Here is a 16,940-nt window from a genome sequence, read left to right on the forward strand (position 1 = left end):
AAATTGAAGATTGGGACCTTGTAACGGATCTCGCTTCTCTCCCTCCGGTCACTCAGACCACTCCGTGGAAGCAGAATCCTGCGTTCAAAGCGCCGAAACATAGGAAACGAGCAGGTCGTATGACTCCGAGGAGATTGGTGGAAGATAATGACTGATCTATGCGTTTATGCGTCCTTTCGTTCGACTTTCCCTGAGCTAGCTAAATATGCAAAGTTTATTTTCTTCACTTACCATGATGTAATGCATATCTGCTATGACTTAGTCTGTTCATTATTTCTCTACTTATAGTAGTTATCTTATGCAACTGTACTCATATTGCCATTGTAGAATCCGCAAATTGTGGGTCTGGAATCTATTATGGCTATTACCCCACACTATATTTTAATGTTTTACACTCCATTGTTACTTACAGACGCTGCTGATATATATCCTGTCACGTTCATAGACATGGATGCACCTTCTGTAAAACCACTGGTTGAATTAGGGTTTACTCTAATGCTACTGTTTCTGTTGTTAACTGTCAGGTTGCCTAGACAGGGTTATCTCTCACTGCTGGTACATGTATATTTCTACTACATTCGAATCTATAGTAATGTTGTATCATGGCGTCCTTAAAGATAGTTTCATATAATGTCAGAGGTTTTAACTCCCCCTCTAAGAGATGTCAGATTTTTTCTTCTCTCAAAAAGGCATCTTGTGATGTCATAATGCTACAGGAAACTCACTATAAGAACAACCATTTCCCTAATTTCTCCTTCTCGCATTTTCCTGTCTGGCATCATTGCGGAATTCCACACTCAGCCTCTAGAGGAGTGAGTATAGGCTTCCGACGTAATTATCCCTTTAATTATTCGTCTCATCTCCAGGATATAGAGGGAAGATATTTATTTTTGAAAGGTACCGTGGGAGATCAAACGTTCACATTTGCGAATCTTTATGCTCCAAATACGGGTCAAATTGCATGGCTGTTGTCAACGTTTGCTCTCTTAGATTCATTCTCAGAAGGCTTAGTTCTTATTGGTGGAGATTTCAATTTAACTATTGATCCATTGGTTGATTCCTCCTCCAAGAAGTCAGCTTTGTCGGTTGCTGCACTATGTAAATTTAAATCTTTACTAATGTCGTATGGTTTAATAGATGTTTGGAGATGCCTAAACCCGACTCAGTTGGATTACACCTATTATTCATCTGTACATTCTTCCTACCACAGGTTAGACTATTTTTTTCTCTCCAAATCCTCACTCAAATATTGCTCCCAAGTAGAGATAGGTTCGCAGTTGCACTCCGATCATGCTCCTATTTTTCTAACTCTAAATTTCCCGAACAGGCACAAACGCTCATCTACCTGGAGGTTAAATGATTCTATACTAAGCTCATTGACTGTTAAAGAGCTTTTCAAATCTAAATTAGATGATTACTTCCAAATTAATGAAACCCCGGAAGTTTCCCCTGAAATAATCTGGGACGCTCATAAGGCGTTTATCCGTGGCCATTTTATTAGCTACTGTTCCCACCTACAAAAAGAACGAACTAAGTGTGTTGACGAACTTTTAATTAAAATTCAGAAGGTGGAGAGATTGAATAAGGCATCTGTCGCGATACAGCATACACAGGAGTTGACTTCCTTGAGAACTCAGCTATTAAATAAACTGAACTTGTCCTCAGCCAAGTCCTTTATGCATTCTAGACATAAATTTTATGCACATGGAAATAAAGCTTCTAAGTTCATGTCTAAAAAGTTTAAACAAAGACATACTCTTAACTATGTACATATGCTGAAAGACGCGACAGGTGCTTATATCTACTCTTCAAGCTCTATAGCTGAACAATTTCGTTCTTACTACAACAATCTTTACAATCTAACAACAGCTGACACCTCCTCACTTAAGACAGACAGACTCTCGCTCATTTCTAAATTTTTGGAATCCTTATCTTTACCACAGATTTCTCCCTCCCAAAGTGAGGGGCTGATTCAGCCATTCACTATGACGGAATTAGAAATTGCCCTGAGGCAAACTCCTCCAGGTAAATGTCCTGGTCCAGATGGCCTACCGGTTATATATTACTCCTCATTTCGGGATGTATTACTTCCTAGATTGTTGTCATTAGCGAACCTCTCTTTATTGGGACATCCACTTTCCTCTGATATCACTCATGCACATATTACTCTTATTCCTAAAGAGGGTAAAGATTCATCCTCTTGCTCCAATTATAGGCCCATCTCTCTTCTCAATGCAGACCTAAAACTTATTGCTAAATTATTGTCAAACAGACTTAAACATATTCTTCCGGATATTATTTCTCCCGATCAGGTAGGATTCGTTAAAAATAGAGAAGGTAAAGATAATTCTCTTAGAGTCCTGCACGTTTTACATTATTCACGCAGACATAAACTTCCTATGGTCCTTCTCAGCACAGACGCCGAGAAGGCATTTGATAGAGTTGACTGGTTATACATGAGGAAGGTTCTGCTGTCCTTTAATTTTCCTATCCCCTTCATAGACGCTATATTTTCAATGTATGCCTCTCCCTCTGCATCTGTCATGGTGAATGGGGTCTTATCTTCCCCCTTTAAGATACGTAATGGTACAAGACAAGGCTGCCCTTTATCTCCGTTACTGTTCTTGACAGTTATGGAGACCCTCATGCAGGCAATAAGATTAGATACTGAAATTCAGGGAATACACCTAGGGGGCAGAGTGCATAAGGTAGCGGCATACGCTGACGATATGTTATTGATGATCACAAATCCCGAAACTGCTCTCCGCAGACTCCAATACGTTTTTGATTTATTTAGTAATATGTCCAATTTTAAAATTAACAGAGGGAAATCTCAGGCCTTAGGATTCTCCTTACCAGAGGCTCGGAAGAAACAACTGACAAAGGGTTCTGACTATGATTGGACCTCTCCCTACCTGAAGTTCTTGGGCATTAAGATTGGGCATAATTTGGATAATCTATTTTCCCTAAACTATGCCTCTTTCCTAGCGGCTTTGCCGGACCAACTAAAGAGGTTTGAAGTCCCTTTTATCTCGTGGTTTGGTAGGAAGAATGTTTTAATGTCATTTATTCTCCCTAAGCTTACGTACCTTATGCAAGTTCTGCCGATACCACTTAATAAGACATTCTTTACGGAGGTTAATAGATTATTTGTTAAATTTATATGGCAGAACAAGAAAGCTAGAATTGCTAGAAACATCTTGTCCAGACCCAAATCGAAGGGGGGTATAGGTCTACCTGATCCTGAAAAATATTACCAGGCCATACATCTATCAAGGATCATAGATTGGATCCACGCCCCGTTATATAAGTTATGGGTGTCAATAGAAAATGATCTTTCCTCCATTCCTCTCCGCACACTAGTATTATATATAGGAGACTCTACAAAGGAGGCCAAGATATATAATCCAATTACAATGGCGACGTTTAAGGTCTGGCGCTCTTTTCTACTATGTTCAGATAATTGTTCAGTCCCTTCCCCTCTACTACAAGTTAAAGATATATTGAGCCTTGCTCAAGGTGCCTTGAAGGACAGTGTTCCTAGTGTGATTGCCTCCTCAGAATGCCCGGTGACACGGCTTTTTGATGACCTTGGTGATATAAAAGATGACTCGTCTCTGTCCTCTTTACTAAGTATCCCCATTCATCACTATCCCTTGCTCTCCTTCATTAGACTTAAGGTCAGGGCTTTAGGGCAAACAATTATCGAAACACGCCCTTTATTTTGGTTTGAAAGGCTTTTGTCACAGACATCACCAGTCCTCAAACCAATTTCCTTATTGTATAAAAGACTCATCTCACCTAACTCATCTACAATCCCGTATTTTGTTAAAATATGGGAAAGAGATCTTAACAGGTCCTTCTCCGAAGTTGAACTTCACAAATTGTTGATAGCTCCTCATAAAATGTCCAGATGTGTCCGTATCCAAGAGAATGGATACAAGATTTTATCCAGGTGGTACAAAACGCCGGATATAACCTCAATATACACACCGACACACTCAGACACTTGTTGGAGATGTAATTCAGATAGAGGTACTTTTTTACATATCTGGTGGACCTGTACCGTCATTCAAAAATGGTGGAAAGATATCTTTGCCTATTGTAACAATGTATGTGGCACTAAGGTCGCAGCTTCCCCAGATCTTGCTCTGTTATCAATCAACCCCCCTTCTACTACGACCTTGTCCTCAAAACTATTTCAGATTCTGCTAATTGCTGCGAGACTACTGATCCCCTCTTACTGGTTATCTGTTGAAACCCCATCGGTTGCACATTGGATAGCGAAAGTAGACCAAATTTACAGAATGGAAGAAATTTCTCATTGGGAAAGCTATTCCAGAGATACTTTCTTGTTAATATGGGAACCCTGGAGGAGATACAGAAAATTCTCATAACCAAAGATGATACCCCTGAATACTCCAATATCTGTATCTTCTCCAGGTTAACTCTGAGGTAGAAGATTTCCTTTTAGTTTGTTTTTATCTCATCTAAACTGATGATATTGTATAATTGTATTTGACTATCTGTTCATATAAATACTTGCACTTTATTTGAATACTGCAAAAATTGCATGAACATGCATGTACTATGTAATTTGTTTTATGTTTGTTGTTTTCTTTTTATTTACTAGTTTTTTCCTTTGACATTTTTACGTTTTACTTTGTAATGCGTTATTGTTTCAATAAAAAATTTAAAAAAAAAAAAAAAAAAAAAAAAAAAAAATCCATTTAATATATGGTCCCCAGATAGGGGACGTATCAGATATTAAACTGATAAGAACAGATACTACACTTGATCTTAGCCAAAAGGCCGAGAAGCGATAACCCGAACGTGCCGCGCGTTTTGCTTCTTTTGCTTGCACCACAATGCAGTGCTGAAAGAGGAGGAATCGACATAAAAATGCCTTCCTGGCAACGCCCAAATGCCCTCCTGCCGTGCAAACACTGGCAGCAGCAGCAGCAGCAGCAGCAGTAAGTGCATGCCCACTGCCACCCCTTCTCCTTTCACACCTTGTATCAGCTTTAATCCAGTCCAGTGCTGCCTGCTGAGCAGCACTGACCAACACTGCCTGGGCCCAGGCTTTTATCTCTGAGGCCCCATTATGATGTCCGAAAGCTAGCTCTGGCTCCTGAGGTCTCCACTATGACACGTGCAAAGTTCCGTCTGAACTTTATATAAGACGGTGCGGCTCAGTCAGTCACTCAGTGTTGCCTGAGAGGGCAACACTGCAACAGCCGGCCCCCAGGCTGTCTTTTTTTTGCACAGCTAGTTGCCTCCAGGAGGCCACAAGAGGGAGACAAGGGACTGCAAAATGGAAAAAAAAGCATCCACCAACTTTACAGACAACTTGTTCTCCTTGCTCCTACAACCTCCATCCTTGCACAGTTTGTTATTCTTCCAGGTAACATAGTAACAAATCCAAATTGCTGCTTTCTTTGTAGGCAAGCAAGGGTTTGTTGCAACTGCAATTCTTACTTCTTCTTGAAATGTAGGGACCACAGTACATTCCATCACATCCATCTAGTGTACACAGGTAGGTCCATTGTGACGGGCGGGCGGGCGGGCGGGCTGGCTGCTTTAATGGCTGTTTGCTGTTCCCCTACTCCACTCCACTATTTGACTATGGTGCTGCATCAATCAGTGGCTGGCTCAGGTGCAGCTCTTTAACCTACCTAGGAGGGAGGGCGGAGAGAAGACAAGGAAGGTGAATGAGCTGTTCCAATGTGAAATGCCGGAAACACAGAAACACAGACGACACAAAACAAGAGGTGGCAATGTATTAATTAATTGCATTTAATAAATTAGCTCATTATCACACATGACTGTACAAATGCATTGTCCAACAGGTGTTGAAATAATGGGATTAAAAGGGGAGATCCCATCCGAAAGACAAAAACAATGGCAAACACAAAAAGCACTTTTGGAATCTGATTTTAGTAAACACATAAGGAAAGGGTGCACCGGTCCAGGAAATACTGCAATACCAGGTCAATGCGTGGAGTGGACAGAGCAAGCTCTATTTCCATCTCCCTGTTCTAAAAATCCATTTAATATATGGTCCCCAGATAGGGGACGTATCAGATATTAAACTGATAAGAACAGATACTACACTTGATCTTAGCCAAAAGGCCGAGAAGCGATAACCCGAACGTGCCGCGCGTTTTGCTTCTTTTGCTTGCACCACAATGCAGTGCTGAAAGAGGAGGAATCGACATAAAAATGCCTTCCTGGCAACGCCCAAATGCCCTCCTGCCGTGCAAACACTGGCAGCAGCAGCAGCAGCAGCAGCAGTAAGTGCATGCCCACTGCCACCCCTTCTCCTTTCACACCTTGTATCAGCTTTAATCCAGTCCAGTGCTGCCTGCTGAGCAGCACTGACCAACACTGCCTGGGCCCAGGCTTTTATCTCTGAGGCCCCATTATGATGTCAGAAAGCTAGCTCTGGCTCCTGAGGTCTCCACTATGACACGTGCAAAGTTCCGTCTGAACTTTATATAAGACGGTGCGGCTCAGTCAGTCACTCAGTGTTGCCTGAGAGGGCAACACTGCAACAGCCGGCCCCCAGGCTGTCTTTTTTTTGCACAGCTAGTTGCCTCCAGGAGGCCACAAGAGGGAGACAAGGGACTGCAAAATGGAAAAAAAAGCATCCACCAACTTTACAGACAACTTGTTCTCCTTGCTCCTACAACCTCCATCCTTGCACAGTTTGTTATTCTTCCAGGTAACATAGTAACAAATCCAAATTGCTGCTTTCTTTGTAGGCAAGCAAGGGTTTGTTGCAACTGCAATTCTTACTTCTTCTTGAAATGTAGGGACCACAGTACATTCCATCACATCCATCTAGTGTACACAGGTAGGTCCATTGTGACGGGCGGGCGGGCGGGCGGGCTGGCTGCTTTAATGGCTGTTTGCTGTTCCCCTACTCCACTCCACTATTTGACTATGGTGCTGCATCAATCAGTGGCTGGCTCAGGTGCAGCTCTTTAACCTACCTAGGAGGGAGGGCGGAGAGAAGACAAGGAAGGTGAATGAGCTGTTCCAATGTGAAATGCCGGAAACACAGAAACACAGACGACACAAAACAAGAGGTGGCAATGTATTAATTAATTGCATTTAATAAATTAGCTCATTATCACACATGACTGTACAAATGCATTGTCCAACAGGTGTTGAAATAATGGGATTAAAAGGGGAGATCCCATCCGAAAGACAAAAACAATGGCAAACACAAAAAGCACTTTTGGAATCTGATTTTAGTAAACACATAAGGAAAGGGTGCACCGGTCCTGGAAATACTGCAATACCAGGTCAATGCGTGGAGTGGACAGAGCAAGCTCTATTTCCTTCTCCCTGTTCTAAAAATCCATTTAATATATGGTCCCCAGATAGGGGACGTATCAGATATTAAACTGATAAGAACAGATACTACACTTGATCTTAGCCAAAAGGCCGAGAAGCGATAACCCGAACGTGCCGCGCGTTTTGCTTCTTTTGCTTGCACCACAATGCAGTGCTGAAAGAGGAGGAATCGACATAAAAACGCCTTCCTGGCAACGCCCAAATGCCCTCCTGCCGTGCAAACACTGGCAGCAGCAGCAGCAGCAGCAGCAGCAGTAAGTGCATGCCCACTGCCACCCCTTCTCCTTTCACACCTTGTATCAGCTTTAATCCAGTCCAGTGCTGCCTGCTGAGCAGCACTGACCAACACTGCCTGGGCCCAGGCTTTTATCTCTGAGGCCCCATTATGATGTCAGAAAGCTGGCTCTGGCTCCTGAGGTCTCCACTATGACACGTGCAAAGTTCCGTCTTGACTTTATATAAGACGGTGCGGCTCAGTCAGTCACTCAGTGTTGCCTGAGAGGGCAACACTGCAACAGCCGGCCCCCAGGCTGTCTTTTTTTTGCACAGCTAGTTGCCTCCAGGAGGCCACAAGAGGGAGACAAGGGACTGCAAAATGGAAAAAAAAGCATCCACCAACTTTACAGACAACTTGTTCTCCTTGCTCCTACAACCTCCATCCTTGCACAGTTTGTTATTCTTCCAGGTAACATAGTAACAAATCCAAATTGCTGCTTTCTTTGTAGGCAAGCAAGGGTTTGTTGCAACTGCAATTCTTACTTCTTCTTGAAATGTAGGGACCACAGTACATTCCATCACATCCATCTAGTGTACACAGGTAGGTCCATTGTGACGGGCGGGCTGGCTGCTTTAATGGCTGTTTGCTGTTCCCCTACTCCACTCCACTATTTGACTATGGTGCTGCATCAATCAGTGGCTGGCTCAGGTGCAGCTCTTTAACCTACCTAGGAGGGAGGGCGGAGAGAAGACAAGGAAGGTGAATGAGCTGTTCCAATGTGAAATGCCGGAAACACAGAAACACAGACGACACAAAACAAGAGGTGGCAATGTATTAATTAATTGCATTTAATAAATTAGCTCATTATCACACATGACTGTACAAATGCATTGTCCAACAGGTGTTGAAATAATGGGATTAAAAGGGGAGATCCCATCCGAAAGACAAAAACAATGGCAAACACAAAAAGCACTTTTGGAATCTGATTTTAGTAAACACATAAGGAAAGGGTGCACCGGTCCTGGAAATACTGCAATACCAGGTCAATGCGTGGAGTGGACAGAGCAAGCTCTATTTCCTTCTCCCTGTTCTAAAAATCCATTTAATATATGGTCCCCAGATAGGGGACGTATCAGATATTAAACTGATAAGAACAGATACTACACTTGATCTTAGCCAAAAGGCCGAGAAGCGATAACCCGAACGTGCCGCGCGTTTTGCTTCTTTTGCTTGCACCACAATGCAGTGCTGAAAGAGGAGGAATCGACATAAAAACGCCTTCCTGGCAACGCCCAAATGCCCTCCTGCCGTGCAAACACTGGCAGCAGCAGCAGCAGCAGCAGCAGCAGTAAGTGCATGCCCACTGCCACCCCTTCTCCTTTCACACCTTGTATCAGCTTTAATCCAGTCCAGTGCTGCCTGCTGAGCAGCACTGACCAACACTGCCTGGGCCCAGGCTTTTATCTCTGAGGCCCCATTATGATGTCAGAAAGCTGGCTCTGGCTCCTGAGGTCTCCACTATGACACGTGCAAAGTTCCGTCTGAACTTTATATAAGACGGTGCGGCTCAGTCAGTCACTCAGTGTTGCCTGAGAGGGCAACACTGCAACAGCCGGCCCCCAGGCTGTCTTTTTTTTGCACAGCTAGTTGCCTCCAGGAGGCCACAAGAGGGAGACAAGGGACTGCAAAATGGAAAAAAAGCATCCACCAACTTTACAGACAACTTGTTCTCCTTGCTCCTACAACCTCCATCCTTGCACAGTTTGTTATTCTTCCAGGTAACATAGTAACAAATCCAAATTGCTGCTTTCTTTGTAGGCAAGCAAGGGTTTGTTGCAACTGCAATTCTTACTTCTTCTTGAAATGTAGGGACCACAGTACATTCCATCACATCCATCTAGTGTACACAGGTAGGTCCATTGTGACGGGCGGGCGGGCGGGCGGGCTGGCTGCTTTAATGGCTGTTTGCTGTTCCCCTACTCCACTCCACTATTTGACTATGGTGCTGCATCAATCAGTGGCTGGCTCAGGTGCAGCTCTTTAACCTACCTAGGAGGGAGGGCGGAGAGAAGACAAGGAAGGTGAATGAGCTGTTCCAATGTGAAATGCCGGAAACACAGAAACACAGACGACACAAAACAAGAGGTGGCAATGTATTAATTAATTGCATTTAATAAATTAGCTCATTATCACACATGACTGTACAAATGCATTGTCCAACAGGTGTTGAAATAATGGGATTAAAAGGGGAGATCCCATCCGAAAGACAAAAACAATGGCAAACACAAAAAGCACTTTTGGAATCTGATTTTAGTAAACACATAAGGAAAGGGTGCACCGGTCCTGGAAATACTGCAATACCAGGTCAATGCGTGGAGTGGACAGAGCAAGCTCTATTTCCTTCTCCCTGTTCTAAAAATCCCTTTAATATATGGTCCCCAGATAGGGGACGTATCAGATATTAAACTGATAAGAACAGATACTACACTTGATCTTAGCCAAAAGGCCGAGAAGCGATAACCCGAACGTGCCGCGCGTTTTGCTTCTTTTGCTTGCACCACAATGCAGTGCTGAAAGAGGAGGAATCGACATAAAAACGCCTTCCTGGCAACGCCCAAATGCCCTCCTGCCGTGCAAACACTGGCAGCAGCAGCAGCAGCAGCAGCAGCAGCAGTAAGTGCATGCCCACTGCCACCCCTTCTCCTTTCACACCTTGTATCAGCTTTAATCCAGTCCAGTGCTGCCTGCTGAGCAGCACTGACCAACACTGCCTGGGCCCAGGCTTTTATCTCTGAGGCCCCATTATGATGTCAGAAAGCTGGCTCTGGCTCCTGAGGTCTCCACTATGACACGTGCAAAGTTCCGTCTGAACTTTATATAAGACGGTGCGGCTCAGTCAGTCACTCAGTGTTGCCTGAGAGGGCAACACTGCAACAGCCGGCCCCCAGGCTGTCTTTTTTTTGCACAGCTAGTTGCCTCCAGGAGGCCACAAGAGGGAGACAAGGGACTGCAAAATGGAAAAAAAGCATCCACCAACTTTACAGACAACTTGTTCTCCTTGCTCCTACAACCTCCATCCTTGCACAGTTTGTTATTCTTCCAGGTAACATAGTAACAAATCCAAATTGCTGCTTTCTTTGTAGGCAAGCAAGGGTTTGTTGCAACTGCAATTCTTACTTCTTCTTGAAATGTAGGGACCACAGTACATTCCATCACATCCATCTAGTGTACACAGGTAGGTCCATTGTGACGGGCGGGCGGGCGGGCGGGCTGGCTGCTTTAATGGCTGTTTGCTGTTCCCCTACTCCACTCCACTATTTGACTATGGTGCTGCATCAATCAGTGGCTGGCTCAGGTGCAGCTCTTTAACCTACCTAGGAGGGAGGGCGGAGAGAAGACAAGGAAGGTGAATGAGCTGTTCCAATGTGAAATGCCGGAAACACAGAAACACAGACGACACAAAACAAGAGGTGGCAATGTATTAATTAATTGCATTTAATAAATTAGCTCATTATCACACATGACTGTACAAATGCATTGTCCAACAGGTGTTGAAATAATGGGATTAAAAGGGGAGATCCCATCCGAAAGACAAAAACAATGGCAAACACAAAAAGCACTTTTGGAATCTGATTTTAGTAAACACATAAGGAAAGGGTGCACCGGTCCTGGAAATACTGCAATACCAGGTCAATGCGTGGAGTGGACAGAGCAAGCTCTATTTCCTTCTCCCTGTTCTAAAAATCCATTTAATATATGGTCCCCAGATAGGGGACGTATCAGATATTAAACTGATAAGAACAGATACTACACTTGATCTTAGCCAAAAGGCCGAGAAGCGATAACCCGAACGTGCCGCGCGTTTTGCTTCTTTTGCTTGCACCACAATGCAGTGCTGAAAGAGGAGGAATCGACATAAAAACGCCTTCCTGGCAACGCCCAAATGCCCTCCTGCCGTGCAAACACTGGCAGCAGCAGCAGCAGCAGCAGCAGTAAGTGCATGCCCACTGCCACCCCTTCTCCTTTCACACCTTGTATCAGCTTTAATCCAGTCCAGTGCTGCCTGCTGAGCAGCACTGACCAACACTGCCTGGGCCCAGGCTTTTATCTCTGAGGCCCCATTATGATGTCAGAAAGCTGGCTCTGGCTCCTGAGGTCTCCACTATGACACGTGCAAAGTTCCGTCTTGACTTTATATAAGACGGTGCGGCTCAGTCAGTCACTCAGTGTTGCCTGAGAGGGCAACACTGCAACAGCCGGCCCCCAGGCTGTCTTTTTTTTGCACAGCTAGTTGCCTCCAGGAGGCCACAAGAGGGAGACAAGGGACTGCAAAATGGAAAAAAAAGCATCCACCAACTTTACAGACAACTTGTTCTCCTTGCTCCTACAACCTCCATCCTTGCACAGTTTGTTATTCTTCCAGGTAACATAGTAACAAATCCAAATTGCTGCTTTCTTTGTAGGCAAGCAAGGGTTTGTTGCAACTGCAATTCTTACTTCTTCTTGAAATGTAGGGACCACAGTACATTCCATCACATCCATCTAGTGTACACAGGTAGGTCCATTGTGACGGGCGGGCTGGCTGCTTTAATGGCTGTTTGCTGTTCCCCTACTCCACTCCACTATTTGACTATGGTGCTGCATCAATCAGTGGCTGGCTCAGGTGCAGCTCTTTAACCTACCTAGGAGGGAGGGCGGAGAGAAGACAAGGAAGGTGAATGAGCTGTTCCAATGTGAAATGCCGGAAACACAGAAACACAGACGACACAAAACAAGAGGTGGCAATGTATTAATTAATTGCATTTAATAAATTAGCTCATTATCACACATGACTGTACAAATGCATTGTCCAACAGGTGTTGAAATAATGGGATTAAAAGGGGAGATCCCATCCGAAAGACAAAAACAATGGCAAACACAAAAAGCACTTTTGGAATCTGATTTTAGTAAACACATAAGGAAAGGGTGCACCGGTCCTGGAAATACTGCAATACCAGGTCAATGCGTGGAGTGGACAGAGCAAGCTCTATTTCCTTCTCCCTGTTCTAAAAATCCATTTAATATATGGTCCCCAGATAGGGGACGTATCAGATATTAAACTGATAAGAACAGATACTACACTTGATCTTAGCCAAAAGGCCGAGAAGCGATAACCCGAACGTGCCGCGCGTTTTGCTTCTTTTGCTTGCACCACAATGCAGTGCTGAAAGAGGAGGAATCGACATAAAAACGCCTTCCTGGCAACGCCCAAATGCCCTCCTGCCGTGCAAACACTGGCAGCAGCAGCAGCAGCAGCAGCAGTAAGTGCATGCCCACTGCCACCCCTTCTCCTTTCACACCTTGTATCAGCTTTAATCCAGTCCAGTGCTGCCTGCTGAGCAGCACTGACCAACACTGCCTGGGCCCAGGCTTTTATCTCTGAGGCCCCATTATGATGTCAGAAAGCTGGCTCTGGCTCCTGAGGTCTCCACTATGACACGTGCAAAGTTCCGTCTTGACTTTATATAAGACGGTGCGGCTCAGTCAGTCACTCAGTGTTGCCTGAGAGGGCAACACTGCAACAGCCGGCCCCCAGGCTGTCTTTTTTTTGCACAGCTAGTTGCCTCCAGGAGGCCACAAGAGGGAGACAAGGGACTGCAAAATGGAAAAAAAGCATCCACCAACTTTACAGACAACTTGTTCTCCTTGCTCCTACAACCTCCATCCTTGCACAGTTTGTTATTCTTCCAGGTAACATAGTAACAAATCCAAATTGCTGCTTTCTTTGTAGGCAAGCAAGGGTTTGTTGCAACTGCAATTCTTACTTCTTCTTGAAATGTAGGGACCACAGTACATTCCATCACATCCATCTAATGTACACAGGTAGGTCCATTGTGACGGGCGGGCGGGCTGGCTGCTTTAATGGCTGTTTGCTGTTCCCCTACTCCACTCCACTATTTGACTATGGTGCTGCATCAATCAGTGGCTGGCTCAGGTGCAGCTCTTTAACCTACCTAGGAGGGAGGGCGGAGAGAAGACAAGGAAGGTGAATGAGCTCTTCCAATGTGAAATGCCGGAAACACAGAAACACAGACGACACAAAACAAGAGGTGGCAATGTATTAATTAATTGCATTTAATAAATTAGCTCATTATCACACATGACTGTACAAATGCATTGTCCAACAGGTGTTGAAATAATGGGATTAAAAGGGGAGATCCCATCCGAAAGACAAAAACAATGGCAAACACAAAAAGCACTTTTGGAATCTGATTTTAGTAAACACATAAGGAAAGGGTGCACCGGTCCAGGAAATACTGCAATACCAGGTCAATGCGTGGAGTGGACAGAGCAAGCTCTATTTCCATCTCCCTGTTCTAAAAATCCATTTAATATATGGTCCCCAGATAGGGGACGTATCAGATATTAAACTGATAAGAACAGATACTACACTTGATCTTAGCCAAAAGGCCGAGAAGCGATAACCCGAACGTGCCGCACGTTTTGCTTCTTTTGCTTGCACCACAATGCAGTGCTGAAAGAGGAGGAATCGACATAAAAATGCCTTCCTGGCAACGCCCAAATGCCCTCCTGCCGTGCAAACACTGGCAGCAGCAGCAGCAGCAGTAAGTGCATGCCCACTGCCACCCCTTCTCCTTTCACACCTTGTATCAGCTTTAATCCAGTCCAGTGCTGCCTGCTGAGCAGCACTGACCAACACTGCCTGGGCCCAGGCTTTTATCTCTGAGGCCCCATTATGATGTCAGAAAGATGGCTCTGGCTCCTGAGGTCTCCACTATGACACGTGCAAAGTTCCGTCTGAACTTTATATAAGACGGTGCGGCTCAGTCAGTCACTCAGTGTTGCCTGAGAGGGCAACACTGCAACAGCCGGCCCCCAGGCTGTCTTTTTTTTGCACAGCTAGTTGCCTCCAGGAGGCCACAAGAGGGAGACAAGGGACTGCAAAATGGAAAAAAAAGCATCCACCAACTTTACAGACAACTTGTTCTCCTTGCTCCTACAACCCTCCATCCTTGCACAGTTTGTTATTCTTCCAGGTAACATAGTAACAAATCCAAATTGCTGCTTTCTTTGTAGGCAAGCAAGGGTTTGTTGCAACTGCAATTCTTACTTCTTCTTGAAATGTAGGGACCACAGTACATTCCATCACATCCATCTAGTGTACACAGGTAGGTCCATTGTGACGGGCGGGCGGGCGGGCTGGCTGCTTTAATGGCTGTTTGCTGTTCCCCTACTCCACTCCACTATTTGACTATGGTGCTGCATCAATCAGTGGCTGGCTCAGGTGCAGCTCTTTAACCTACCTAGGAGGGAGGGCGGAGAGAAGACAAGGAAGGTGAATGAGCTGTTCCAATGTGAAATGCCGGAAACACAGAAACACAGACGACACAAAACAAGAGGTGGCAATGTATTAATTAATTGCATTTAATAAATTAGCTCATTATCACACATGACTGTACAAATGCATTGTCCAACAGGTGTTGAAATAATGGGATTAAAAGGGGAGATCCCATCCGAAAGACAAAAACAATGGCAAACACATAAAGCACTTTTGGAATCTGATTTTAGTAAACACATAAGGAAAGGGTGCACCGGTCCAGGAAATACTGCAATACCAGGTCAATGCGTGGAGTGGACAGAGCAAGCTCTATTTCCATCTCCCTGTTCTAAAAATCCATTTAATATATGGTCCCCAGATAGGGGACGTATCAGATATTAAACTGATAAGAACAGATACTACACTTGATCTTAGCCAAAAGGCCGAGAAGCGATAACCCGAACGTGCCGCACGTTTTGCTTCTTTTGCTTGCACCACAATGCAGTGCTGAAAGAGGAGGAATCGACATAAAAATGCCTTCCTGGCAACGCCCAAATGCCCTCCTGCCGTGCAAACACTGGCAGCAGCAGCAGCAGCAGTAAGTGCATGCCCACTGCCACCCCTTCTCCTTTCACACCTTGTATCAGCTTTAATCCAGTCCAGTGCTGCCTGCTGAGCAGCACTGACCAACACTGCCTGGGCCCAGGCTTTTATCTCTGAGGCCCCATTATGATGTCAGAAAGCTAGCTCTGGCTCCTGAGGTCTCCACTATGACACGTGCAAAGTTCCGTCTGAACTTTATATAAGACGGTGCGGCTCAGTCAGTCACTCAGTGTTGCCTGAGAGGGCAACACTGCAACAGCCGGCCCCCAGGCTGTCTTTTTTTTGCACAGCTAGTTGCCTCCAGGAGGCCACAAGAGGGAGACAAGGGACTGCAAAATGGAAAATAGGCATCCACCAACTTTACAGACAACTTGTTCAACTTGCTCCTACAACCTCCATCCTTGCACAGTTTGTTATTCTTCCAGGTAACATAGTAACAAATCCAAATTGCTGCTCTCTTTGTAGGCAAGCAAGGGTTTGTTGCAACTGCAATTCTTACTTCTTCTTGAAATGTAGGGACCACAGTACATTCCATCACATCCATCTAGTGTACACAGGTAGGTCCATTGTGACGGGCGGGCGGGCTGGCTGCTTTAATGGCTGTTTGCTGTTCCCCTACTCCACTCCACTATTTGACTATGGTGCTGCATCAATCAGTGGCTGGCTCAGGTGCAGCTCTTTAACCTACCTAGGAGGGAGGGCGGAGAGAAGACAAGGAAGGTGAATGAGCTGTTCCAATGTGAAATGCCGGAAACACAGAAACACAGACGACACAAAACAAGAGGTGGCAATGTATTAATTAATTGCATTTAATAAATTAGCTCATTATCACACATGACTGTACAAATGCATTGTCCAACAGGTGTTGAAATAATGGGATTAAAAGGGGAGATCCCATCCGAAAGACAAAAACAATGGCAAACACAAAAAGCACTTTTGGAATCTGATTTTAGTAAACACATAAGGAAAGGGTGCACCGGTCCTGGAAATACTGCAATACCAGGTCAATGCGTGGAGTGGACAGAGCAAGCTCTATTTCCATCTCCCTGTTCTAAAAATCCATTTAATATATGGTCCCCAGATAGGGGACGTATCAGATATTAAACTGATAAGAACAGATACTACACTTGATCTTAGCCAAAAGGCCGAGAAGCGATAACCCGAACGTGCCGCGCGTTTTGCTTCTTTTGCTTGCACCACAATGCAGTGCTGAAAGAGGAGGAATCGACATAAAAACGCCTTCCTGGCAACGCCCAAATGCCCTCCTGCCGTGCAAACACTGACAGCAGCAGCAGCAGTAAGTGCATGCCCACTGCCACCCCTTCTCCTTTCACACCTTGTATCAGCTTTAATCCAGTCCAGTGCTGCCTGCTGAGCAGCACTGACCAACACTGCCTGGGCCCAGGCTTTTATCTCTGAGGCCCCATTATGATGTCAGAA

The 16,940-nt window shown here is 44.9% G+C and overlaps 9 non-coding genes and 1 pseudogene across 9 annotated transcripts; all 10 read right to left on the reverse strand.

Annotated features, from left to right (window-relative positions):
* Nucleotides 1-4,711: 4,711 nt before the first annotated feature.
* On the reverse strand, nt 4,712-4,824 carry LOC142681790 (U2 spliceosomal RNA; annotated as a pseudogene).
* Nucleotides 4,825-5,953: 1,129 nt separating this feature from the next.
* Nucleotides 5,954-6,144, reverse strand: LOC142681669 (U2 spliceosomal RNA). The gene has a single exon (XR_012853552.1). It is a non-coding gene; the product is annotated as a U2 spliceosomal RNA (small nuclear RNA).
* A 1,129-nt stretch (nt 6,145-7,273) lies between these two features.
* LOC142681651 (U2 spliceosomal RNA) lies at nt 7,274-7,464 on the reverse strand. Its single transcript, XR_012853535.1, has one exon. It is a non-coding gene; the product is annotated as a U2 spliceosomal RNA (small nuclear RNA).
* A 1,120-nt stretch (nt 7,465-8,584) lies between these two features.
* On the reverse strand, nt 8,585-8,775 carry LOC142681652 (U2 spliceosomal RNA). The gene has a single exon (XR_012853536.1). It is a non-coding gene; the product is annotated as a U2 spliceosomal RNA (small nuclear RNA).
* Nucleotides 8,776-9,906: 1,131 nt separating this feature from the next.
* On the reverse strand, nt 9,907-10,097 carry LOC142681677 (U2 spliceosomal RNA). Its single transcript, XR_012853559.1, has one exon. It is a non-coding gene; the product is annotated as a U2 spliceosomal RNA (small nuclear RNA).
* Nucleotides 10,098-11,231: 1,134 nt separating this feature from the next.
* LOC142681653 (U2 spliceosomal RNA) lies at nt 11,232-11,422 on the reverse strand. Its single transcript, XR_012853537.1, has one exon. It is a non-coding gene; the product is annotated as a U2 spliceosomal RNA (small nuclear RNA).
* Nucleotides 11,423-12,539: 1,117 nt separating this feature from the next.
* Nucleotides 12,540-12,730, reverse strand: LOC142681654 (U2 spliceosomal RNA). The gene has a single exon (XR_012853538.1). It is a non-coding gene; the product is annotated as a U2 spliceosomal RNA (small nuclear RNA).
* A 1,120-nt stretch (nt 12,731-13,850) lies between these two features.
* LOC142681670 (U2 spliceosomal RNA) lies at nt 13,851-14,041 on the reverse strand. Its single transcript, XR_012853553.1, has one exon. It is a non-coding gene; the product is annotated as a U2 spliceosomal RNA (small nuclear RNA).
* A 1,120-nt stretch (nt 14,042-15,161) lies between these two features.
* Nucleotides 15,162-15,352, reverse strand: LOC142681671 (U2 spliceosomal RNA). Its single transcript, XR_012853554.1, has one exon. It is a non-coding gene; the product is annotated as a U2 spliceosomal RNA (small nuclear RNA).
* Nucleotides 15,353-16,466: 1,114 nt separating this feature from the next.
* LOC142681569 (U2 spliceosomal RNA) lies at nt 16,467-16,657 on the reverse strand. The gene has a single exon (XR_012853461.1). It is a non-coding gene; the product is annotated as a U2 spliceosomal RNA (small nuclear RNA).
* Between the last annotated feature and the right edge of the window lie 283 nt (nt 16,658-16,940).

This window comes from Rhinoderma darwinii (genome assembly GCF_050947455.1).
Source record: "Rhinoderma darwinii isolate aRhiDar2 chromosome 2 unlocalized genomic scaffold, aRhiDar2.hap1 SUPER_2_unloc_6, whole genome shotgun sequence".
In the NCBI taxonomy this organism is placed as follows: domain Eukaryota; kingdom Metazoa; phylum Chordata; class Amphibia; order Anura; family Rhinodermatidae; genus Rhinoderma; species Rhinoderma darwinii.